The following is a 26,742-nucleotide window of genomic DNA, read 5'->3' as shown; positions in this document are numbered from 1 at the left end:
TTGGCTTTGAATGTAATTCCATGATATCGTAAAAACAAAACTGAAATGTATTTTTTTCTGGAGTGTTGTGGTTTATGTTTTTTAAAATAGTGATTTTGAGCCCTTGTGTTTTGTGGGATGGCTAATCAGAGGCCTTTATAAGACTCTGTGTTTAGTACTTATCTGAAAGTTAAGACCTTTTAAGATGGCTCCAAACACTAGAATCAAGAGGCACAGGATACATGATCAAAATACATCATTCTATTTTAATATACTGAACAGCAATGAAGTGATCCTTGATTTCAGGTGGTAGCATTCAAAGTGTAAGTATACAGTGGCAATGCTACAGTAGCAAATATTAAAATGAGAGATTTCTCTGAGGGAATCTTTACTTGTAGCTTATATACAGAAAGCTATTAGCTAAAAATAAACCTTAAAAATAATTCTTAAATAGACCCATAAGGACATTGTATATATTTTTCTCTCTTTAACATGAAACCTTTTCTGTTGTCTAGAATTGTCTTTAATTAGGATTGCATAACCTAATAATAAAACTGCTTATGATTAGAACCAGCAGACACATTCAGCTTATGCCTTTAATTAGATTAAGCTTTTCATCGACAGAAGTAAGAGATGGAGCATTAGGCCTTTTTAACATTTAATCTGGAGAATGCTTTATAATTGTATTTAATACTGTGAGGCAAAAGTTTACAGTGGGAGAAAAAGCAATCTGCCAATATCTTTCTAAGAAATGCTTGATTAGCTGTTTGTCATGTTTTAAAGACAGATTGTTTCAGGAAAACATATCAAAGTGGGGAAGGGGTCTCACATGCATTCACAGTCTTCTAAATAAACAGATTGCCTCTAAAGTAGCTTTGTCAGTCAGTAGCTGCCTCCCTTTCTTTCCTATTTAATTATGTTCTCCTCAAGACCTGCGGAAAATGATTGAAAAACAGCGAGTGCAGTACTGTCTCCAGTAAGCCGTCGAATCCATGATCAGTCAGTCCAACAGGTGGGATCACTAGTGCTACGTGCTTTATGTTGAAATGTATTCCTATTCAGTATATAGGTCACTAATGAGCAAATTAATTAGTCTTTCCAGGGCTGCAGACAGTAAATTCCCAGTACATGTACTGGAGGGTCAAAATCCCTGCTCGCTGGCCTGCAGTGGGTTCCAGGCCATCAAGGCCCAGTACCAGTGCCAAGAGTTGTTGACTGAGCTTTGCTCTAATCAGCACTGTTCACATACTAAGAGTATGGGATCGAGCTCAGCTCCACTTTCTTACCAGCAGATTCCCCACGTGGACTGTGGAAAAGGTTATTAGGGTTTATTAAAAGCATGCAAGATTGAACCAGTTCTGCTTTCACAGAACCACAGAATCATTTAAGTTGAAAGGGACCTCCAAGATCACCTAGTCCAAACTATGACCTAACACTAACAAGTCCTCCACTAAACCATATCACTAAGCTCTACATCTAAGTGGCTTTAAAATACCTCCAGGGATGGTGACTCAACCGCTTCCCTGGGCAGCCCATTCCAATGCCTAACAACCCTTTCAGTAAAGTTTTTCCTAATATCCAACCTAAACCTCCCCTGGCACAACTTCAGCCCGTTCCCCCTCATCCTATCACTGGGCATGTGGGAGAATAGACCAATCCCCACCTCGCTACAGCCTCCTCTAGGTACCTGCAGAGAGCGATAAGGTTGCCCCTGAGACTCTTCTTCTCCACAGTGAACAACCCCACCTCCCTCAGCTGCACCTCCCTCAGCCGCTCCTCGTAAGACTTGTTCTCCAGACCCCTCACCAGCTTCGTAGCCCTTCTCTGGACACGCTCGAGCACCTCGACGTCCTTCTTGTAGCAAGGGGCCCAAAACTGAACACAGTACTCGAGGTGCGGCCTCACCAGAGCCGAGTACAGGGGGACAATCACTTCCCTAGTCCTGCTGGCCCCACTGTTTCTTATACAAGCCAGGATGCTGTTGGCCACCTGAGCACACTGCTGGCTCATATTCAGCCGACTATCAACCAATACTCCCAGGTCCTTCTCTGCCAGGCAACTTTCCAACCACTCATCTCCCAGCCTGTAGTGCTGCTTGGGGTTGTTGTGCCCCAGGTGCAGGACCTGGCACTTGGCCTTGTTGAACTTCATACAGTTGACCTCAGCCCATCGGTCCAGCCTATCCAGATCCTCCTGCAGAGCCTTTCTACCCTTGAGCAGATCAACACATGCACCAGATCATTGATAAAGATATTGAAGAGAACTGGTCCTAATACTGAGCCCTGGGGGACACCACTAGTGATCGGCCTCCAAACTGAATTTACCTCCATTCACCACAACTCTTTGGGCCCGGCTACCCAGACAATTTTTAACCCAATGAAGAGAACACCAGTCCAAGCCATGAGCAGCCAGTTTCTCGAGGAGAATGCTGTGGGAAACAGTGTCAAAAGCCTTACTGAAGTAAGGCTTTCCTCCCTGCATTAGTACTGCAGCAAAGCCCTAGAGTGAAATCAGGTCTGTGAGCTCCCTCCTGCAGGTGCTTCACATGCTGTTTCTCTCCTCTTCACGAATAAAGGATAAATGTGTAGAGAAAAGGACACAGATGGACAGATGTGCTCTAGCAGTAACTAGCTAACAAGGAAGAGGCAAAAGCAGCATCTTTATATGACAAGAATCTTCAAGCTTATGAAAGGCCCAACCTGCCTGACAGTTTCATGTTCATATCACTATGATATGCATGCTTATTTCCAGGCAGAAAGGTTAAATATTGCTAATTAGAAAGAGACCTGCAAAGTTATTTTTAGATCAAATGTCTCTGATCATAAAGGCTTCTTAGACATTTTAAACTTTTTATTTATATTGAAACCTTCTGTTCCTCATTTAAATTCTACTGAAGAAACCAGGAGCATCACAAATGTTAGTGTGTAGAGGAAAGCTGGCAATTTTCAGTTAGCTGAAACAAGACTTTTTATCAAGTAACAGGGCTGTGTTCCCTTCTTAAATAAGTACATAAGAAAAACATCATGTTTCAGCTTTCCCAACAAACTTACTATTTTACTTGTGTATTTAAAGATGGCATTTGTAATGTTTCAAATGTTTACTTTTACTTACTGAAGTTGGATTAATTTCAAAGGAAACAGTTCTTTCATTTCCAAAGATTTAATCTTGCAATCGCTAAGTTTCTGGGTTATGTATGGAACTAGTTTTTTAGAGATGTGGGTGATGCTGCTTTTTTAATTATTGGCTGGCTTTGTGGATGCAACCTGTGACGTTAACCAGATAATGAGGGTACTAAATCAGTACAATCAGTTCCTTCATCCTCAGGAAATCATGAGAATCAAAACTCAAGTTGAATGTTATCAGTTAGGAGTAGTAGTAAAAATATGGGTTACATTCCCAATTCCTGAGCAACTGAGCGGTTTGCGTATTGTGCAGTTATTGTCTTGCACAGGGCTACAAGATCTATGGGGCAGAAAGGTGCTCCATCCTCCAGCATTAGCTGCCTGAGGGTGGAGAAACCTTATCTACAGATCAAGTACCAAACGCAAATGTGGGGTTTGCCTTAGATTCCAGTAGGAATGTTACCTGAGAGATATGAAGACACTTCTAATATTCGAGGTCTTTGATCTTCTTCAACAGAAGCCACTGTTGAAGTGCAAATGATTTATTAATTACAGCACAGCACCTCATGGGATAGGGAAATTGTGTTGTGCGGTAATTTTTGAGACCAGCAAAACCACCATATGAAAATTCACAAAAACAGAGGAATCTGACCAAAAAAAAGTGAGGACTCAAAGCCAGATTTAGCGAATCAGTTAAGCACTTACTTTATCATCTTGACAAAGCAATTGACTATCCCTGTTCTCCAGTCCCCCCCTCTGTAGTTATTGCATGTTTCCAGGGACTGAAGGTGAAGAAGGGAATCAAAGAATGAGAAAGGAAAATCTTCCTGAAAAAGCACAAATTCAGCAAAGAGAACAAACAATGATTCTTCTTGGCTCTGGTTGTCTATTGTCTTGGTTGTCTATTCTGGTAAAAAAAAAAAAAAAAAAACACTAGCTCACTTGGGATTTGATAATTTTGTTTGGATACAATTAGACTTTGAGCCAGAATCATCCCCTTGTCAATTTCCAGAGCTACAGGATTTTGCAGTAGTTTAAAGAAGTGTTTTATTGTGTTCATAAAAACCAGCTTGAGGAAGTATTTTTCAGCTAAACAATGAAAGAATCATATTAATTATAAAAAAAAAAGTAGAACTGTTATGATACTGCAGAAAACATCACCTCTTCTCCTTAAGAAGCATGGTTGAAAGGCTGCCAGTGTTGATGGTATAAGGAAGGCTGGCCCTACACCATACCTTTGTAGTTAAGTTAATGGGATGTGAATAACACATTTGTATTCTTTTTGTACCTCTTACTAATTACCACTTAATAATGTGAAATAAGCAGACCCCTGTTTCTCTTTTGTAAAAAAAAACTTTATAGTTACCAATAATCCCCAGTCAATGACACCCACTGATGGCAGAGTGCTCTTTATTTGTTGCTTTGAATTATGCTACAGCAATGCAGTTCTGTGTGAATATGAGGGCATGTTTAGTGGACTATAGCAGTGCAAGAAGTGGAATATTGCAATTAGCAAATTGGCCAAAAGAAAAACTCTTATATTTATATATCTATCTATTCATAGTTTAGAAAGCTACATTCTGTCATATTTACTTACACACACTCGGGGAAAGGCTAGAAAAAGTTTATTGCATTATCAAGCTATTTGCACTGCAAACACAGTAAACCAATTAATTCCATCAAGGACAAATTCATAAATAAGCAATATTTCAACAAACAGGCTTAGCTCGTCTGGGATGGATCTGCCAGCAGGGAGGGACAACTTCATCCTTGCAAGCTGCATGGCAGGGTTGCAGGGCAGCTGCTGTGGGGATGTAGGGAGGCTGCTGCTCTTGGGGACCTGGAACAATGCTTGCTTGGTCCATGCCTCTTGTGACCTAGATGGTAGAATGCAGAAATTCCTGGCAGAATATAAGTATATTAGTTTATTGGCCAAGTATATTTGCTTGTTTGGCAATTCAACACCCATCTGTGGGGTTCCTGCATCATGGACTGTGCCAACTGAGGTATGACACAGATCCATAGGGAAGAGCTTGCATGGAGGAATTAGGAGCATGGTCATCTAGGTAGACGCAGCTATATTATATGAGGTCTGTGCATCTCCAGAGGGATACCTGGGTTTTATTCTTACTGTATAGTGAAGGTTAGGTTCTTTGTATTTGTTTGTCCCTTGTGGTTTACATCCTTTCTGGGAAAACCAGCAGAGCTGTGGAAAGCATTACTAATTGGCCGCAGGATCCACTGTATTCTCTAAACTTAAACCATTACTTTAGTACATCTATAAGGAAAGTCATCCTGCTAAAGATCATACATTTCAGAGGAAGGAAGGTATCACCAACTATTTGCAGTCACTGAAAGTACCTTAGAAATTTTTGCAAGACCAAGGACAATAAATTTAGTCTTCAGATCACGTTCCACCCTAGGGCAATTCTTTTAGGTTTCCCCTCCTCCTTTTTTTTTTTTTTTTTTCAGTCCCTTAAGATCTGCTTTGCTGTGTTACTAGCTCATCACAATTATCACTTCTCATCCCTGTACTGGCTTCAGTTCAGAGGTGGCTGAGTAATCTGTTTATGTAGGCTCAGGATGTATTACCCTCTTTCTGATGAAAGATGTAATACCAAAAGCAATTTTAATGTGACAATTGATTTTATTTATTTTTTTTGTTTGATTTGGTTATCAGAGCCTGTACCTAATGCTTATTTTACTGTGACTGCTCTACTTGCTGCACGTCAGGCCAGAATAAAAAGATAAAGCAGAACACAATCAAAGTCGCTTGAAAAAAAAAAATGCCTCTTCTTTGTAAAGAATGTGGAAAATCAAAAGCATCATACATTTTCCTTTGAGCTCGGGTGTTTGATCTTTGTTAAAAGTGACCTACAATGTGAGGAGGACTTTGGTTTCCATTTTCTTCCATTTACATGGGAGATGGAGATGATCGTGCATTTATATTCGCATTTTCTCCTGTATTAAAAATGCAGATCTTATCTGCCCTGGAAGATGCTTATCCTGAGCATTTCAAATTGTCCTCTCAAGAACGGAGTGACAAAAAATGTATTTCCAAGTCTGTTTAAAAGTTTTTCTTAGTAGCATCAATTAGACATATAAGATTAACTCTTTGGGTGAAGAAAACAGTTTTACCAAGTCCAATAGCACTACACAGCAAATATTATTTAAATCCCTCAATTCATTAACAAAGCCAGAGATAACCAAGCCTGATATTTCTGAGGTGAAATAACAACCGTGTGGAAATAATGATCACCTCTATCTCTTCTCAGACCTTTTCAGGCTAAGAAAAAAAAATCAAATAAGGCAAACAACAGTAACAGTTTAGAAAGAGAGAGATTCTGCCTCTATTTTTTTTTCAAATTGTCAACTTACACTATCATTTAAAGTAATTTAAGCAAAAATATATGCACCCTGCTGCCTCAATTTATATCCACAATAAGCACATGAACTCTAGTGAAACTCTATCTTAGATTTGAAAGGATATAATGAGAACAGGATTTGGTTCTGTGATTGTAGTAATTAGTTACCTAAATAGTGCTTTTATTTTTACTCTTGAAAAAAAAGTCAGAGCTGACTATAATATGTTGAGATGGAGGAAAGCCAGCTGGCATGTCCATAGACTATATAAATACAGTGCCATTAAATAATTTTGTGCAAATACAAAATCATAATTATTTAATTATCTCCTGTTCTTTTACAAGGCAGTAAGCCTGTTGTGAATATGCCTCATTCAACTCCATACATAATACTGGCTGAATATTTTCCTAAGTGATACTGAACAGTCACACCTGCCTGACTCCACCTTGATATCAAAAAACAAGATAAAAGGCAATTTGATCTCCAAAATATTCAAGATAATGCTAAGCAGAATTTAAGTCCTGCGGGGTTTTGTTCCTTAAGCATTACACAAGAGATGCTTGCAAGAAGAACCCAGCCAGTAGCTGCTCAGGTTTTCATATATTCATTTCCTCTGACGTGTTTAGTTAGCCCTTGGCTTTCTCTCATATACGGCCTTCAAAAGCCTATATGTCATCTGAATCCCAAGGAAAGAAAAATCTATTTTACATTTTCTACCTTTTCCTGTGTCTTTAGTTGTGTGTTTTGGGGGGATTTTTTTAAGTTTTCATTCTGCTTCATGGCTAATCATGTATTTCTGGGATTTTTTTCAGTTTGCATAGTTTTATAAATTGTCAGATACCACAAAGCAGTTTGGAAATGGTGCCCATATTCATGGGCATATCTGGACTGTTTGGCCAAGCTAGAATATTTAAAGCTTGTAAGTACTACAGCATTGACATCTCATTTATTCTCAATTAGTACCAATTAAATAAACAAAGAAACAGGAAAAAAATTGACAACTACGTGCTACTTTCCAGCAAAAAAATTCCACCCCAAAAGCAAGAGAGAATCCCTAAAGGTCTGATGTTCTTGAGCATTTCTTAAAGTACTTCTTAAAGACAGCAATTTTATCTGAAGGGTTTGGGAGAACAACACCAACAAAAAGTTAGCTTACTTAGTCTAGGGAGCTGCACTTGCAAATCTCTGGGCTTTCAAAGCTTCAATAGTTGTCAATGGGAGAGGCATCTGAAGAAGTATTCCAGGATAGAGACCCAAGTTCATAGTAAGCTCCTGCTAATCCACATCACTTACAATACAAAGAGGTGTGCTCTTTCTAGTAAAATAAAGTTTTCCTGAACCTTTCCCTAAACTTAAAGTCCAACAAACCTTTGCATTTAATTTAGAGAAGGTGAAATAATGTGTCTCCAGTTGTTTTTTATTTAGAAAGTCTCTATGCTTCCTTGCCTGCTTTCCTTGTCCAGTCATGTAAGGGTGCCTAATTTGTTAAGAGGGACTGAAGTCTTCTCCTTTTTAAGTTGTAACCTCAGTGAGTAATCAATTGTGTTAGATATATCTGTAATTAGGAAAGGAATCATTTAAACTTCTGAGTTTAAAATTTGCAAAATACATGGACACGTCCATTGACCCAGAAATATCTAGACTAGTATCTCAAGCAATTGTTCTTCAAACTTGCGGTGACCACCATTCTGAGACATAACATCAAAATGCAGCTGCACTGTACAGCTGCATAATGCAAATATGTTTTCATACAGTGGCAACTCTGAGGCTCGCTGGGGTAAATAATATTGCGAAATAGTTCAAAAGAAAAACTAAAAAAAAAAAAAAAAAACATATTTTAATACACAAAATGAAATCCAGTAGAAAATTACAATGCAAAGGAGAAGTCAGTGTGGGGAGAACTCACTACCGAAGTTCCTGCAGTTCTTAGGGAAGGTTCTCTCTTCTGACAAAGAAATAGCTCACACATAAGAATAACTGTCATTATCCTAGTTAACTGCTTACAGGATTCAGGATTGCACCAAGTCTCACCCATTCTAGGAGATTTCAGTGCATAAGATGTTACTTCTCAATTGCTGCAGTAAGAAATTCAGGAAACTGCTACTTGAGTCCATGAAAATTACACATTTGTGTCATCTCACAGATTAGATCAATGAGACATAGTAGTTGTATCCATTTTCAGAAGCCAGTTGATAACTGCAGATAAAAGATCCTTAAAGGAGTTGTTTCCTATCCCCAGCCATGCTAAGCATTTGTTGCTCACACCATGTGTTTATCAGTGTTGGTCTTGAAAATTTTCACTGATGATTTTGTAACTTCCCTATCAAACTGCCTGTTCTGCTGCATGATTTCCTTTATTGCTAAAGTAGTAGCTTGAGTCTCATACTTATTAAGTGGTCTTAAATTGAGTGCATTTGATTGAGTGATCAGAAGAAGACAGCATGGGTTTATGAAAGGCAGATCCTTCCTGACTAACTTGATCTCCTCTTATGACAAGATGACCTGCTAAGTAAGTGATGGGAAGCCTATAGATGTTGTCTGTTGATCTGTTTTTTAGTAAAGCATTTGACACTCTTTCCCACAGCCTTCTCCTGGAGCGACTGGCTGCTCATGACTTGGACAGGTGTACAGTTGACTGGGTGAATAACTGGCTAGATGACTGGGCCCAAAGAGTCAGTGAACGGAGTTAAATCCAGATGGTGGCCAGTCACCAGTGGTGTTCCCCGGGGCTCAGTACTGGGACCAGATTTGTTTAACATTTTTATCAGTGGTCTGGATGAGGGGATCGAGTGCACCCTCAGTAAGTTTGCAGATGATACCAAGTTAGGCGCAAGTGTTGATCTACTTGAGGGTAGGAAAGTTCTGCAGAGGGATCTGGATAAGCTAGATTAATGGGCTGCATCAAATTGTTTGACATTCAACAAGGGTAAGAGCCAGGTACTGCACTTGTGTCATAACAACCCCATGCAGTGATGTAGGGTTGGGGAAAAGCAGCTGGAAAGCTGCCTGACAAAAAAGGAGCTAGGGGTGTTGGTCAACAGCTGGGTGAAGGCAGCATCATGCCCAGGTGGCCAAGAAGGGCAATGGCATCCTGGCTTGTATCAGAAATACAGCGGCCAGCAGGACTGGGGAGGTGATTGTGCACAGTACACAGCACTGGTGAGACCACACCTCAAGTATTGCATTCAGTTTTGTTCTACTACTCACTCAAGAGTAGTAGACTACACTACAAGAAGAATATTGAGTTGCTCAAGCATGTGCAAAGGAGAGCAGCGAAACTCATGAAGGGTCTAGAAAGCGTGACTTTTTGAGGACTGGCTGAGGGAACTGGGGCTGATTAGTCTGAAGAGAAGGCTGAGGGGAGACCTCATCACTCTCTACAACTGCCTGAAAGGAGGTTGTAGCAAAGGAAGGTGTTGGGCTTTTCACAGGTGACAAGTAATAGGATGAGAAGAAATCATCTCAAGCTGTGCCAGAGGAGGATTAAAAAAAAAAAAAGTTAGATGTCATAATACATACAAACAATTCTTGAGTTATATTAGGTTTCTCACTGAAGTTGTAAATATTACAAGGGACAGAGACTCTACCACTTTGGGAAGCCAGTTCCCACATTTGATTACATTCATTGTGAAGACTTTTTTTCGTTGTATCAGATCAGAATTTCCCTTGCTGCATCTTGCCCGTGGCATCTTGTCTTTCACCATGTAGCTCCAGGAAGAGGCCAGCTGTCTCTGCTATGGCCACACATTACAGACTGACAGACAGCCTTCAGGTCCTTCTTCAGCCATCTCTTTTCAAGGCTAAGCAGACCTAGCTCCCTTGGGCCAGCTTTGCACATCATGTTTGACCATCACGGTAGGTCACTGCTCGATTTGCGCCAGCCCGTGTCTTTCTGGTACCAGAGATCCCAAGGCTCGACACAGGACTGTACTAGAATTTTCTCTACTGCTATGTAACAGTAGGAGAGCTATAATTTTTAATGGAATAGGAGGTATAAAAAGTTCTCAGTTAAGTCTGAATTTTTTCTTCATTTCTCCGAGCTGTATTAATGTGTAACATTGTAGTATGCACCTGTACATCATGGTTTTATTCAGCATGCAGAAGTAAAAGGTAGATGCTGTACATCCTATCCAGCCTTTATAGGAGGATGGGAGATGAGCAGTGTCTAGGCTGACCAGCACAAAAGAGAAAATTTATAAACCAGATGCATTTTCAGGTTTTTATTTAATTGCTTGCTAAGTAGAACCATTTAACACATACAAACAAGATCAGTTTAAAAGCAAGAGGATTCACATCAAATTAGCCTAATTATCAGGCTACTAGCACTGCTATCAGCAGCAGTGTCTTAAAAAGATGCAATATGCGGGTAAGACAACATGTGAGTATTTTTTCTTTTTTTTTTTTTACAATGTTAAGTAGCTGATGTGAGCTCCTTTCCAAAAATCGTGGTGGGTCAGAATGGGGTATACTATTTCAACTATACTTGTACAAACCAAAGATCCCTCCATTCGAGTATCTTTCAACTCAGAAGATTTGTTGGCACTAAAAACACTCAGTGTTTGGACAATATCAGTATAAATCCACTAATATTCTGAGGAACGGGAATCTTGGGAATGTAATTCTGATATTCACTTGGCTACGCTCAGAGAGGGGAAGAAATCTTCTTTTGCAAACAGATACTTCTCACTTTCCCTTAATGCTTCTCACTTTCCTTACTTGTTTCAGAATTCAGCAACTTAGATTTAAACAGCAATGTGTAAGAGAGTATTTAGCTCACTACTTAGCTCAGACAAGCTTCAAATAGTTCGTTTCTTCATAAAAGCATAATTGGAGAATCTTTTTTTTTTTTTTTAATGTAGGTCAATTGCTTCATGCTACTGAGGCAGAAAAGGCAAAGATTCAATAATGTTGCTGTAAGAAGACAGCATCATTACACATGATCATTTGGGCAATTTTCATTACACAGTTGAGGTGCACATTGTAGTGCCAGCCAGCCAGCCCTACAGCAAAATAGAATGAAATGCAAAGGATTTCTGTTGTAAAATAGTACATCAGGAATTCTATTTTTGTCTGCTTTGTCCTTCCTCTCTGAGAGAGGTTTATTAGTCTCTACTGAAAGGTGCAGTGTGATACTTGCCTTTTAAAGAACTATGTCAAGGGGATAATTCTAGCCACTTTTCATGCAGACACTTGAACACCTGTTTCCCCTTCATTTATCTGCCGAGGAATATTGGTTCAGGATAACACCCACTGATTTTATGTACTACTGCTATTTTGTTTTACCTCATAGTAATAAAGGTGAAACTATAAGTGATTTTTTAAGGACCTTAAGCAAAATTACATGTAACAAAATCAAAAGATACATGGGCTGTATGATAACTCTTCCTTTAGCATTAAGCTGAATTTAAGATGCCGTTTCATGTAACTGTCATGTTTCTTCATAGTGCATTCATCTGAAATGTGCACCACCCCATATTCTGTGATCCTGCACTTTACTATGCCAAATTCAAAAGTCTGATAGTTAACTAGTTTTGAGTAACCTTGCAATATTTGCAGATTATCAATGTCATCTTTTCCTGCTGCTTATTACTCATTTGCAATTCTAATAATCTGTGATATTTCAACTATCTCCACAGCAACTAATTATGATGACAGAAATAGACTGACATCTATTGCTATTATGCAACAGAAATAAGTGAACTTTTACAAAAATAAATCATCCCAAGCTTCCTGATATAAAAAAAAAAAGAAGAAAAATGGGATGAAGTAGGAATAGAAGAATATCTAGGTAGATTTAATCATGTTGTATTATTTCTCCACTTATATCTGAGTTTTGAAGCTACTTCTTAAGTATTTTAATTAATGTATTTATAACCACATAATGGCATTTCAGTAGTCTTCGAAAAGCTGTTTCAAGGTAGTATCAGCTTTCATCAAACTTGAAATTGTACATGGAACAGTAATTTACAGCCTCTCTGTAGCTCTTCTATGAAGCATTAGTCAAACCCTGCAGAACAGTTTGACTTTAGTCTCTTTGTTAACAAAACTCATCTACACTCAGGTTGTTACTCTACCCCAGGCAGAATTTCAGATTTCAGGTTTGCATTCCATTGGCACTTCACATACTGCAGTGTCAGAAAGCAATCAATAATAATTAAGATTTGTCCAACATGAAATGCAGCACACAGGTCTGTTTCCTACATCTGAAATAAAAGAAAAGTCAAAAAATAAATCCTGGCCCAGCATTCTCGGGAATTAATGAATTAAAATCATGAAGCCTGCAAGGCCCACGATGGAAAAGTGTCCTAAACCTGGCACAGTAGCTAGCATACTATTTTTGCAACTAACACTACACAGGCAATGAAAGCTGAATCAGTTTTTGTAATTCTGGATGCCAGTATGTTGAAGTCTGTGTTACTTAACAGGTCTGATTTAATCATGCAAGAAAAATCCCCTGACAGGCATGGTAAGGAGATAAAATTCAAGTTGCTTTCAAAGGCAAATTAGATGCCTTTTCACTTTCCAAACTGTTAGATAATTGAATACACTGTATAATTTTGTGTGTTGGGATCAAGGGTGTCTTCTCCTGATTCATTCAACGTATCCTTTAAAGAAAAATATATTTGAGGACAAATGCAGTAGATTAAACCAGTCTGTATAGCACAGTATCTTTTTTTTCCAGTCAACAGTTATATTCAGTAAAAAAAAATACACAAGAAGCAGGGAAAGTATATTGTTATCTGTCCTATCACATACCAAATCAGATTCCAGAACTTAGACATTCGTAAGCCAAAAGTTGCATTCAGACCACCAGATCTAAGGGCCTCCTGGATTTAACCTGCATTGTTTTGTGTCATTTGAACCAAATTACAATTTTGGCCTTAATGGGTATAACTTTGCAGGTAATTCCACAAGGGAAAAAAGACATTGTGCATAAATGCACCTTTCCCTGCCCCCACCCCCACCCTGCTTTTTTTTTTTCATAGGAACCCCGATCATTTTGCTGGGTACTCATTATTTCTTACATTATTTCTTACATTCTATGAGTGAGTGAATAAGTATTTGTGATGTTATAGACCTCTGTTATATTCCCCATCAGCTGCCTATTTCCAATGGCAAATAAATTGGCAGTTTGCTCTAGCATGGGCCATGCTCCCAAGGACAGGTGCAGACTGACTTACATCTCTGTGTTGCTGCAGCTCCAGATCTGAAGCAATGTTTCGTGACCACGCTGCATAAGAGCAGGAGCTCATGCTGCTGCCAAAGGTCACACCAAAGCAAAAGGCCTTCTGTGATGATTTTCTGCTTATCAGTGGATCCAGAAGAGTGCGTGACCTCCAGGGATGCTTTGGAGGGCCAAGGGAGTCATGTCTGGTGTAGTTCCCACCAGGGAGTTGTTGAGGTTTAACCTGGGTGGCACCTTAGCACCACCCAGCTGCTTGTTCACTCTCCCCAGGTGGGATGGGGAGAGAATCAGAAAGGTAAGAGTGAGAGAACTCATGGGTTGTGATAACGACAGTTTAAAGCAAAAAGCTGTGTGCACAAGCAAAGCAAACTAAGGAATTTATTCACTACTTCCCCTCAGCAGGCCTGTGTTCAGCCACTTCCAGGAAAGCAGGGCTCATCACACGTAATGCTTTATTGGGGAGACAAACGCTATCACTCTGAACATCTTTCCCTCTTCCTTCTTTACCCCAGCTTTTAGTGCTGAGCATGACTCTACATGGTATGGAATATCCCTTTGGCCAGTCTGGGTCAGCTATCTTGCTTCTGTCCCCTTCCTTCTTCCTTCTTCTTCCCCTTACTTGTGTACCCTCAGCCTCCCCGCTGGCAGGACAGTGTGAGAAGCAAAAAATCCTTGACTCTATATAAACGCTGCTATGCAACTACTAAAAACATCACTGTGTTATCACCACTGTTTTTACTGAAAATCCAAAACACAGCATTATATGAGCCTCTACAAAGAAAATTATCTCAGTCAAAACCATGACAAAACCGTGTAAAATATTTGTACTGATGCCAGTTTGTGCCTCAGTTTCTCCTTCAAGGGAAGTATCTGGTTCAGGTAGAGCACAGCCAAACCAACTGTTACCATGTACTTTTGTGAATGTCAGGGTACCGGGGAGTTGGTGTAATAGAAGAGATGATAAAAAATACAGTTTCACCATTACTCTTTACTCCTGTACAAGATACCCTATTCCTTTAATGAATCTTCTCCCTTTCTTTCCACAACTTTTTTAGTTCTGCTATATCTTTTTGGAGATGAATAACCAGACTTGCATTAGCTGTAGACTAGTACACTAGCACAGAGAGACTGTATTTATTTCTTAATAATTCCTAGCTTTTGATTCCTGTTTGTTTTTTTATTTGTTCATTTTTACTGCCCCAAGCATTAAGAAAAAGGTGATCTCTTAGAGAATTCTCTACAGTTTCCATTTCTGAGTGGGCATGACAAATTTAGGTGTTATTGTGTGGATACAGTTAGGGCAGCCTTTTCCCAAATGCCTTTGCTTTTATCGATGTTGTATTTTGTAGCTCTTTCCAGTCAGTTGTAGCTCCTTCCAGTCTGATTTCATTTGACCACAGTCAGCAAAAATTTTTTCTTCTCCCTGTTGCTGCCCTTTCTACAATGTATCTTTGTGAAGAAGAGCAGGTCCTACCACATCCCTCTAGTTTGTGCACGGGACATTCCTCCTCACTTTCTAAATGTTTTTAAACCACTGGAGGATGCTTACTCTTACCTCATGCAATTTTTAGTGTTTCAATGGCCGTAACAAAAGGTTTATGGAACTCTAGAAGCACTCTAGAACAGAGCATCTTCATTCATTAACTTCTATGAACTTCCCACCTCAAACCCATGATGATTTTTCTCCCATCTCTATTCTATTCTAGGTCTCCTATTTCTAGGTTTATCCTGTATAGTGTTTCCTAGACTGGTGGTATGAAAACCAGGCTCACTGGCCTGTAATTCCTAGGTGACTTTTGGCCTCTTAAAAATAACAGCCTTCTATTTGCCACCTCCCACTTTTCCATCTTATCTAGGTTATATGCCATGCTTACTAGTTTATATTTGATTTCCTGAGGAACACTGCTGTTCTTGGCAGTTTATTATTCTTCATTTTATTGATCTCTTTTAAAAGTTCTCCAAGTAACACTTCACTTGGAGAGACTTTCACAGCTCCTTGTAAAGAAGTGTTTCACTCTGCAAGTCTGCTGAAGTTCTTCAGGGTTAGCACTGATGCAAAAAGTATTTGGCATCTTTATTGCAGCCTTATCCTTCTGGCGTGTTGCCTTTAACCTTAGGTCTTATATGAATCTAGCAATTTTGTGTTTGATTTTCTACATTTTTAACAGATAAACTTTATTAAGCTATGGGTGGTCAGGACAGACTGCAATGATGAGATATCAAACTGCAATTCTATTTTTATTTTATGTAATGTTATCTACCTTTATCATGTTATTACACTGTAAGAAATGTCTAGGCTATTACCATATCTCTTTCACTTCATTGTCCTTCCTGCCTATCTTTCTCCAAGTTTGCTTCTTATATAGATACTTCACTTCAAAAACATTATTTTCTAAATTTTTGGTATCTTCAATACTGGCTCCCCATCCCAAACAAGAATCATAACTATGTTTTTACGCACAGAAAATATCACTAAAATGATATAAAATACTAAGTGTAAAAAAGCCATATTTTCTCAGATAACTTCAGCGATGTATTTGCTAGAGGAAAATAAAACCTTTCTATCATTGATGGATTTAAAATATATTAACTCCTATTGAAATAATGTAACAATTCATATTACTAGGCAGGATGGTGCATGCAAATTCTCATGAAACTATTCTAGAGCCATGTCGCTGTATTTGAGATCCCAATCTACTCCTTTTTTTGTTCTGTTATTTCCAGAGGACTGTCTTGCATTGTGGAAAGTTTCCGTCCATCTGGGAAAGTTATCTTTTCAGCCCAAACAGCAAACAATCAGACCAAGACTAAATCCAGAAAGTATACTGAAACTGCAAATGCATGCCATTACTGTAACTTGAACTACTTTCTGTTTCCAAAACAGAAAGTACACTTCACTATTACAAGTGATAAGAGACTGGTGTCAAAAATACTTTTGTTTTATTTCAGCATCAAGACTGTTATGTACTGATGGACTAGTGCCGTTGCACGAGCTGGAAATATCATCCAATGATAATTGCTGGATGATGTGACAGAAGCAATTCAGAAATTTTATATTTTGGAGGAAATGTCTGTTGCTCTGTGATTCAGTCATCCCTATAATCAAGTCTTAAATGAATGATTTCGTTTGGCTTCTAACAGAGCTCTGTGTCGAAGGAATGAAGCTAATTCTTTCTCATAACAAACATATTTTTAATTTATGATTGCTTAGTTTTAGATTTTATCGGTGTAAAAAAGTAGTAATGGTCTCCAAGAAGTATTTGATATCCTAACAGCTTCTCTCTCAAAAAAGTGCTAAGCCAACTTTGGATTTAAGTAGGTATTTCTTAGTTGCAAGCTATGTTTCATAACATTTATTTTAAATAGATGTACATGTGGACACAGATATACAACTATCCATCTGTTTCATGTTTCTGTTTGAGAGGCTGCATTGTACTAATCATTCCAACATAAATAGAAGAATTTTTTCCTAAACTGCAATTTACCGCAACAGTGTTGTATGTGTAAATAAACACTTTGGGGTATTGTTTTATCTCAGTGTGCAGATTATTTTTAAATTACCCCAAATCCCTGTCAGGTGAAATAGAAGCATCCAGCAGGTCAAGCTGTCTCCACTGTAGCGAAAGATTTCACTAGGGAGTAGTGCACTGTTTTAATACTCTGTCTGGCTGTGGGTATCAGGCAATTTGTGTTTGTAAAGTTACAGGTGGAAGGTAAACCCAAACAGTAAAACAAGCTGCACAGCAGTTTGCTTTTACTATAGGAAGAGTTGTGCTGCTTGCCTTACTGAGTGCAGCTATTTTTTCTGTCAGCAGTGTGATGCTCCCAGCTGGCAAAAAAAGGGACCAGTAATTCGGTTGTTATCTCCTATGGGTCAGTCCAGGCAAATCATCCTCCCTTCCTACCATTCTTCTGACATTGTTTTGGTTTTATCTTGATATTTTCCCCCATTTTTTCTGTACCAAGAAAACTGACTCCCTCACCCTCTAAACTGTAGAATCCAGTTTCCTGACATCTGCTAGACTTGTTTCTGTAAACTGTGCTCTGTATTATGCCATCTGGATGTGTTGTCTGATGAGGAGCAAATCCAAAAGCAGCAGCTTGCCTGGTTATTTATATCCCATGTGTAAACTATTCTGGAGAGAATTCTGTTCATCTGCAGAGTGTTGCATGAGTCGTCATATTATTCAAGCGATGTCCACCATGTGAATGCTTTGGTTTTTGCTTTGAGGAAGGTGTCTTGAACTTTCATATACCTGAACACTGCACATAGGTATTTCTGCCATTGCAGATGATACTGCAGATCCTTACTGCAGTATTGTCTGTCTAGGTATCATCTTGTCAGGGTAAAGGAAGCACGCTGCAGAAATCTCACCCAGCTGTTCACTGATTAGCCTTGAGCATAGTTCTTGTTTCTTGTATGTACAGAAATCTGAGACTGGAAGATGCCTAAAGCAAGTTGAGTCACTTACAAAAAGCAGCTGTTCTTTGGGCTATGTAGCCACTGCTGGTGTTCCTACAAATTTTGTCTGTTATAGTAATTTCACATGGCATCACTGTTCTTACCTGGTTGCAAAAGTTTGCTGAGTAAAACCCACGTTCTTAGTGTTTAGTTGACCATACAAATTCTGCACGTTGTAGGGCAAAAGCCTGCAGGAGAAACCATCATTTCACAGAATCACAGAACCACAGAATCGTCTAGGTTGGAAGAGACCTCCAAGATCACCTTGTCCAAACTATGACCTAACACTAACAAGTCCTTCACTAAACCATATCACTAAGCTCAACATCTAAACGTCTCTTGAAGACCTCTAGGGATGGTGACTCAGCCACTTCCCTGGGCAGCCCATTCCAATGCCTAACAACCCTTTCAGTAAATAAGTTTTTCCTAATATCCAACCTAAACCTCCCCTGGCACAACTTCAGCCCGTTCCCCCTCATCCTATCACTGGGCACGTGGGAAAATAGACCAATCCCCACCTCGCTACAGCCTCCTCTAGGTACCTGCAGAGAGCGATAAGGTTGCCCCTGAGACTCTTCTCCACGGTAAACAACCCCACCTCCCTCAGCCGCACCTCCCTCAGCCGCTCCTCGTAAGACTTGTTCTCCAGACCCCTCACCAGCTTCGTAGCCTTTCTCTGGACTCTCTCGAGCACCTCGACGTCCTTCTTGTAGCAAGGGGCCCAAAACTGAACACAGTACTCGAGGTGCGGCCTCACCAGAGCCGAGTACAGGGGGACAATCACTTCCCTAGTCCTGCTGGCCCCACTGTTTCTTATACAAGCCAGGATGCTGTTGGCCACCTGAGCACACTGCTGGCTCATATTCAGCCGACTATCAACCAATACTCCCAGGTCCTTCTCTGCCAGGCAGCTTTCCAACCACTCATCTCCCAGCCTGTAGTGCTGCTTGGGGTTGTTACGCCCCAGGTGCAGGACCCGGCACTTGGCCTTGTTGAACTTCATGCAGTTGACCTCAGCCCATCGGTCCAGCCTATCCAGATCCTCCTGCAGAGCCTTTCTACCCTCGAGCAGATCGACACACGCACCTAACTTGGTGTCATCTGCAAACTTACTGAGGGTGCACTCGATCCCCTCATCCAGGTCATCGAGAAAGATATTAAAGAAGAAATAAAGATATTATTTCATTCACTTGTTATCCATCTGAAAAGGCAGAGGGATCTTCTGTCACTGTGTCAGTTGCCTTCTGCTGGCACTTAGGACATAGCTTCATTGCAGTAAGAACTGTGTGGTAATAACCATATTCAATTTATCTTTAGATAATTAGGATGAAGTATGGACTTCAACATGGGCTCTTCAAACCTGCCAGGTTTCTTTCCTGGATGAAAACCTTTAAAGAAGTCAGTACCACCCCTTCTTTACTGTTTTTGTTGCCTAAACTATATATAGTCAGACTTCCCAGAGTATGGCTTTCTGTGCTGCAATCACACTGTAATTGTGGGGCAAGTGTACTCTAAGATATGCTGTTACCTTGTTGCAAGTTTCTTTAATTAGACAACAGAGGATCATTTTTCATTAAGTTGTGTAGAGAGCAAGGTAATTTTGCTGGTTCAACTTTCCAGTTCTTGACCTAGTATATACCTAAGAATTTATGGTATAGAATTTATGGTATATTTAGGTATAATTATATACCTAAGAATTTATGAAAATGCTGTACTACAGTTCATAAGGAAGAACAGGAGGAATGTCTTTTCTTCATTTTTTTTCAATATTCTGGTCAGATTTCTAAATTTCTTCCTAGCCTGCTGTACAGTACTTCTCAAATGTGACAAGAAAAACAATTATATAGAAAGAGAATGGAAATCCATGTCTTTCCAAAACACTATTGATATCACATTTCATCGACTCAGTGGAGTTCTGCTTTACTCTTTCTTAACTGGGCAGTTGAGGATGGTACTATTTTTCTTTAGGGTCTCTAGAGACTTGTTTTCTTTACACTTCCATTCTCTGATTTTTTTTTTTACCAACCATACACCTTTTGTTATATTTGTCAAGATTTCTTGTTTTATCTCCTGTCTTCATGCATTCATCTTCTGCCAGGCTTGCTCTGTTTGGCCTGTGAAATCCATTATGCTGGGTTTCTTTGGATCTAGCTAAAAATTTAGTACTTTTCCTAGGAAGGCAGCTTCTTTTATTGATTTTTTTCAGTCCTTCTGTATGAAAAATTTACAGTCCATCTGCTCTTGGATTGGATTTCTGATTTCTTTGGTTCGGTTCCTCCTGTTAATTACGTTAGAGGGAGTTGTTCAAATTGTATTTCTCTGTCTTTCCTTGGTTTTGCTGAATTCTTGGTTGTACATTGTATTTCTGAGTTCTATTACTATGTCATGATCTTTGCTTAACATGGTTTGCAGTATTTTGATTAGCTCCTGCAATTCTGTGTTTACAGATTTGACTTTGCAACCATTTTATCCAGAGTCTGTCCTTTCACAGTTTACTTTATGTGTGGTAATGATCAGTATAAATACAAACTTTTCTTCAGGCTGATTTTACCTTTTCCTTAGTTTTTCTTTGCTTCACCAGATTCCATCAGTAAAAAAGAGATAATTCAATTTTTACCTGTAGCCACCAGTTACAGTGACTGTTACACATCTTAAACCCTTCCGGTTAGTAACTAGGGATTTGAGGTCTGATCCTGCATTCTCAAAGGAATGTGTAAGTTCAAAGGCTAGCCTGTTGCAAATGAAAGTTTACCGTGCCCCTAGTCCAGTGCTTCCTACAAGAAACGGACCAGTGCCTTGAGCTATTCTCAATGTGAGTGGAAGCAAGATGCCCTAATATCACCTTCTCTGTGTTTTAAGTATTCATAATCTAAGATAAATCCATTTGTTTTTCCAATACTAGAAATAAAATAAAATGACTTGATTTTGGTTTGGCTTTTGTCCTCTTTTTCCTGTTATTTTACTTGTCTTAATTCTAGATCAACAAATTTTATGTCTAGAAAAATCATTTCATAGCCTAGTGCAGTAGATAGCCTAGCATAGCCTAGGCTGTAGAATAGCTGCTGTTAATTCTTTGCTAATAATCCAGTAAGTGATGAGCCAAGCTGTTTCTAGTTGTCTGTACCTCCCTTTCCCACCTCTGTAATAACAATTATGATACTGTTTTGCTTCTAGAGTGATCTGAGTTACTCATACAGTGGGATATCAATGCTGGGTATTGTTCCTGCTTTATTAGTCTTGTAGCGCCTGCCACATAAGTTTTCCAAATGATTTGCATACTGAAGGGTATTGATTTTGTCAACTATTATAGTGGCACCTGATTTGGAGAGGTATTTATAGTGTTGTTGTTTGTTGTTGTTGTTGTTTAAATCAAGCTTAACTTTTAATACCTTCAGATCTTTTCCCTACTGCTGCTCTCTTATTCTGTAATCTCATATAATGGGAATGTTAGGCTACAGTCAGAACAGGAAATGTCATAGGCGGACAACACAGACAAAATGATGCTCCTAATCCTTTCTAGGTAGTTATCTCTCTGAGTCATATTTTGTAGATAATCCTGTTACCGAAAAACCCAGGCTGAGACTACAGAAATCCAAAATGTTTCTAAGGAAATTTAAATTTCAGGTATTCAGAAACCTGTCAAAATACTTTGCCTTTCTTCAGGCTCCAAGAGATGTATTAATGTTTGCCAAGAAAAAATTGTATTTAGGACTAAGCAAATGAAATCAGTATTTCAACCAACCTATATTTTGACATTGGTCAAACCCAGAGCTCACAGCAGTGGTTCTGGGTGTCATGTCACAGATATTGAAACAATCCCAAAATTAATGGAGCTCTGTGTAAGCTGACACACCTATTTTCCTCAAGTCTGAGACTTTCATCTATACCTGTATTTCCTTTTTTAAAACTCCCTTCTTCAGTCAGTTTTGATTTCAGGAGTAGATTCAGCCCTAATTTTATGCATCTTCATCTCAGCTACTCACTCTGTTGTGGTTTAACCCGGCCGGCAGTTAAACACCACACAGCCGTTCGCTCACCCTCCCCCCTCCATCTCTGGGGTGGGGGAGAGAAACGGGAAAGTGAAGCCTGTGAGTTGAGATAAAGACAGTTTATTAAGACAGGGAAATAATAATAACAATAATAATAATAATAATAATGATAATAGTATTAATAATAATAATGTGTACGGAACAAGTGATGCACAATGCAATTGCTCACCACCCGCTGACTGATGCCCAGCCTATCCCCGAGCAGCCGGCCCCCCCACCCTGGCTAGCCACCCCTATATATTGTTTATCATGACGTCAGATGGTATGGAATACCCCTTTGGCCAGTTTGGGTCAGCTGTCCTGGCTCTGTCCCCTCCCAGCTCCTGCTACACCCCTAGCCTGCTCGCTGGCAGGACAGAGCGAGAAGCTGAAAAGTCCTTGCCTTGGTGTAATCACTGCTCTGCAACAATTAAAACATCATTATGTTATCAGCGCTGTTCTCATCCTAATCCAAAACATAGCACCCTACTAGCTGCTAGGAGGAAAATTAACTCTGTCCTAACTGAAACCAGGACACACTCTTAGCTTCCTTTGTGGTCAGCAAAGACTAACAGGCACTTCCAAGGTGTAGTTCAGCCTGTTTTAGATGCTTACATTAGGCTGAGGTCAATCATGCCCAAGAATTGCTCTTGCTATATAAAGGAATGAACTCAGAGGCAGAAGCCCAAACTGTATAAATTTATATCAAGTGAATCCTGCTCCATTTGATTATCCAGAGAGTCTAAATTGTCAGAAGAGTTTCAAGATGATGTAACGTTATGAATCCATCACATCTGGAAAGCTCTCCTGCCTTGTAAATCTAAAGGAAATCAATGGTTGTTTATCTTAACACTGCAAAATTATTGGTTTACTTGTTTCTAGTTATTCAGAACTGAAATATTAGCAAATCAAATTTCTACCTATTGAACTCAAATATAATTGACACACCAGAAAGCTCCTGCTCTACCCTTCATTCTTATAATGATCTTTGCTTCCTAAAATGATCTTGAAAATTATAGTGGCCTTTGAAAGGAAGAATTCATTCAAAACAACCCCCAACACCCTTTAAGAGGAGGGCCAAGGGCAACCTCAGAAAAAAGCAAGGTTAGGATTCAACTGGCTAGCACGGATGTGTTTAGTTTTGATTGTCAAATGAACAGAAAGGCAGGACCCACCCCTTGCTTTCAACAGCAGCATGATGAGTTATGCAAAGGGGAGCAGTTTATTTTCATCTAGATGCATGTTGGAAGAGTTCATCTTGGTCTTGGAGGGAAGGATGGGAGGGACAGAAAGGTCAAACATCCTGACTACGTAAATGCCTGTTTGTCTGTTTAATGGAGCAGCAGAAGCACTTGGCACAAAGGCAGCAGTGTGCTCACCTTCTCAGCTGGTGGAATGGCCCACAATCACTGTCATCACAGAGCACAACGGCTTATTAGAGGAATAAAGACAAAACTGTACTCAATTTCCAGAACAGAGGGGCTGGAAATCCTCATGACCCTGTCAAGGCTTTACTGACCTTAATGGGTCTGCCACAGAGAAGCACTCTGCTTGAACAGTGGAGAGGTGCTGCTTCTGGGGGAAGAGTTCAAAAACACTAGCTTAGAAACATTAATAAAACTATTTCCCACTGATGTTTCTTCATCAAAGCTTAAATAACAGCATACTGCAGAGAGCTGTAACAAAGTCTGTGCATTTATATCATGAAATACAGACATTCTCACTTACAGAATCTAGTAACTGAGTCTTTATTGGAGAGTGGCTGACTTTGTTAAGACAACTGGTTTCTGGTATAAATAGTCCCCGTAAAGAGGGCTTAGTGATTATTTCTAATCTCCTGGAAGATTGTACAAGTGAACAAAATGAGGTTAATCACCAAGGTAAATTGCCAATGAAGTAATCCATCTTTTGTTAAATATTAATTACATTTTGTTTTTGTCCATCACAGAATTTATGGGTTTCTCATGAATCAAGGATTAATTCAGAGGGTTTTTATTTATGCTCTGCTGTGAATGGATCCCTTCTCAGAAGAGAGTGAATGAATTTATTCTGTATCAGCTTTCTGCTTGAAAAAAAAATCCTTCGTAAAAGAACTGGCAATCTTTGTCAGAGAAATCCAGGCAGAGTGAAACATTTCATTGTTCAAGCTGTTAGTTCCTAATGAGTTCTGCATCTAGACACTTGTGATTTTTTTCACTTGATCCAGCAGTAGCATAGCAGTTTACGCATTTAAATGTGCAAGACTTGTTTGGGAGAGAGATTTGTATTAAAGGAAAGCAGCATGTTCCATAGTTTTAGTATAACATCTGTTATTATCATTCAATGCTGCTCTTAGCCCAGCATGCCCTTCCTCTAAATATCTTATTAATTAAACTGGCTTAGTAGGAAAATAATTAATACTTTAAGTCCTGTACCTACTTTGAAAGGATTTGGATACTGAAAAAATTGTTTTCATCTGAGTTTCAAACTGGAGTGGTTTGATTTGTTTTATGGGGTTGTTTTTCTTTCCTTTTTTTTTTCTTTTTTTTTTTTTTGGCCATTCTGGAACAGAAACAGATTACAACTAAAAAGGAATACCTGAAAAAAACTATATATTTGCAGTCTTCCAAAAATACAGATGGACTATTAGATAGACTGCACAAAACTCTGTTTTTGAGAAGTCTTGCCCTATATTTGAATATGTTGCTTAGTAATTGTTTGGGTGAAGGTATTCCTCTGCTTCTGCAGAATATCCAGCTAGCCCCGGTTAGTACTCTGCCCCCCAGAAGTATTAACGTGTTTCTTACCACTACTTTCATAACGTGGCGTGTCTGCCTAACCATGAACTCAGTAGTAACGCTGCTGCTACCGTTTATAGCTGGCTGTTGACCAGGCAGGAGGGTGGGATGGGGAACCTGGGTGGTTGCCAGTGTCTGTGTAAAATCGACAGACACAGTCATATCCTCAGTGGTTGACTTGTGTGACTTGATCTGCACACCGCATGGGGTCAGCACATTTTGTTGGCCATTCTCCCTTGGCTTATTTGTGTATGGTATATGAAAGGCCAACATGTCACCTGGAAATCCATCTACTTGTGCACAGCATATGGTTATATGCCTGCAACCATGTGCTTGGATTAATATGTAAAATGTGGATATGTAACGTAGCTATTTCTGGTAAAGTTCAGAAACAGCAGAATTTGCCTGTGCCTTTGTTTAGGGAAGAGTGCTGCTGCCTATGAGTAGAAACTGCTATTTTGCTGCTGGTTCACCCAACCGGATTTCCCACTGATCAGCAGAGGCTATGTGCTGTGCTCTGTTTACAGTCATGGAAAATTACCGTTTCTCAGAATTATTGGAAAAGGTGTTCAGTAAGGCCAAATTACTCTTTTAAGTTGGGATTTTAATGATATGTTCCATGGAAGAAAGCTTATGAGTTAGCAGTAGTTTGTTTTGGCTTTTTTGGAGAGAGCAAGGGAAGCTGTTCTTAAAGAGGAAGGGGAAGAAGCTTTAAATGCCATACCAGCACAAGACCACTTGTGGGGAAAAGGCAGATGAGGGACCAGTCTACAAAATGACTGTGCAGTCTGATGATTGGGGTGTTTATTTTTCAAAAGCATATTAGAAATCTAAGTTTCTTTGAAAGGCTATGAGGTGCCTAAAGCACTTCTTAAAATGGGGCTAAGGCACTTCGGAAAATGCCGTGCCTCTTAAGCCCCAAAGGCTGTTACATTAAGAGCCTCAGAAATAAAACTGTACCGTGTTGCTGGGGGTATGAGGTCTTGTAGTGCCATTAATTCTGAGCTGAAGCTCAGAGTGTATGTTCAGGGGAGAGCAGGGGTTTTATTAGCTACTGATTGTATCTACTGGCTTTCTTAGATCTGAAGAATACATGTTCAAAGCTGATTTTAGAAATGGAGAAAAAAAAATTATCCTATGGAAAATAATGCTTTTAAAATCAGAGCTGCCTTGTACATGCTAAGCTATCTGTATCTAACAGCAAATAAATTGCAATGAGCACAGTGTGTCAGTGTAAGCACAGTTATTCATGAAGTATATTGTGACCCTCCGGGAAGAGTGAACAGCCAGCAGTGCCAGAAAAGATTGCATCCTCATGTTTTCAGGGACAGAGTGTTTCAGGGCCCCTTTTTCTTTAAATCTGCCTTGGTTAGACTGGAGATGCAAAGTCCCAGTTAATTTGTGCCTGTGTGCATCTGTACTGTGTCTGATAGGGGAGCATATGGCAGAAGCAATTCGCCCTTGACAGTGCCTGTTTTTTGGCAAGCACAGGCTTGTTTCTTGCAGAGCGCACGCAGTCCTGCGCATCGCTTCTTGTGCCCCTTGCTTGTTGTCTTTCAGCAATTTGCCTGAATGCATGCCCTTTGTGGTATTTTGGTTAATTGGACATTAATTTCTACTGAACTGAACAAACATGAAATTTCTGTCATTTTGCCACCCTGGCAACCAGTCTCCAGGCAACAAATATAGGACTCAGGTTGTTCAGAGCTGATGTTAAATTACACTGGCTGACATGGATTACCCCTCATTGGTACCTCTTTTGGGCAAAACACCCCTTCAGGGAAGATGAGACTCCACTAAACAGCTTTTTTTTTGTACTGTCCCA

At 39.5% G+C, this 26,742-nt stretch overlaps 1 protein-coding gene across 13 annotated transcripts in view; it reads left to right on the top strand.

The window, feature by feature from the left end:
* PHACTR1 (phosphatase and actin regulator 1) overlaps positions 1–26,742 on the top strand; it is a 409,041-nt gene that overhangs the window by 301,268 nt on the left and 81,031 nt on the right. The window lies entirely within an intron of this gene.

This window comes from Anser cygnoides, chromosome 2 (genome assembly GCF_040182565.1).
Source record: "Anser cygnoides isolate HZ-2024a breed goose chromosome 2, Taihu_goose_T2T_genome, whole genome shotgun sequence".
In the NCBI taxonomy this organism is placed as follows: Eukaryota; Metazoa; Chordata; class Aves; order Anseriformes; family Anatidae; genus Anser; species Anser cygnoides.
This window is presented reverse-complemented; position numbering and strand designations above follow the sequence as displayed.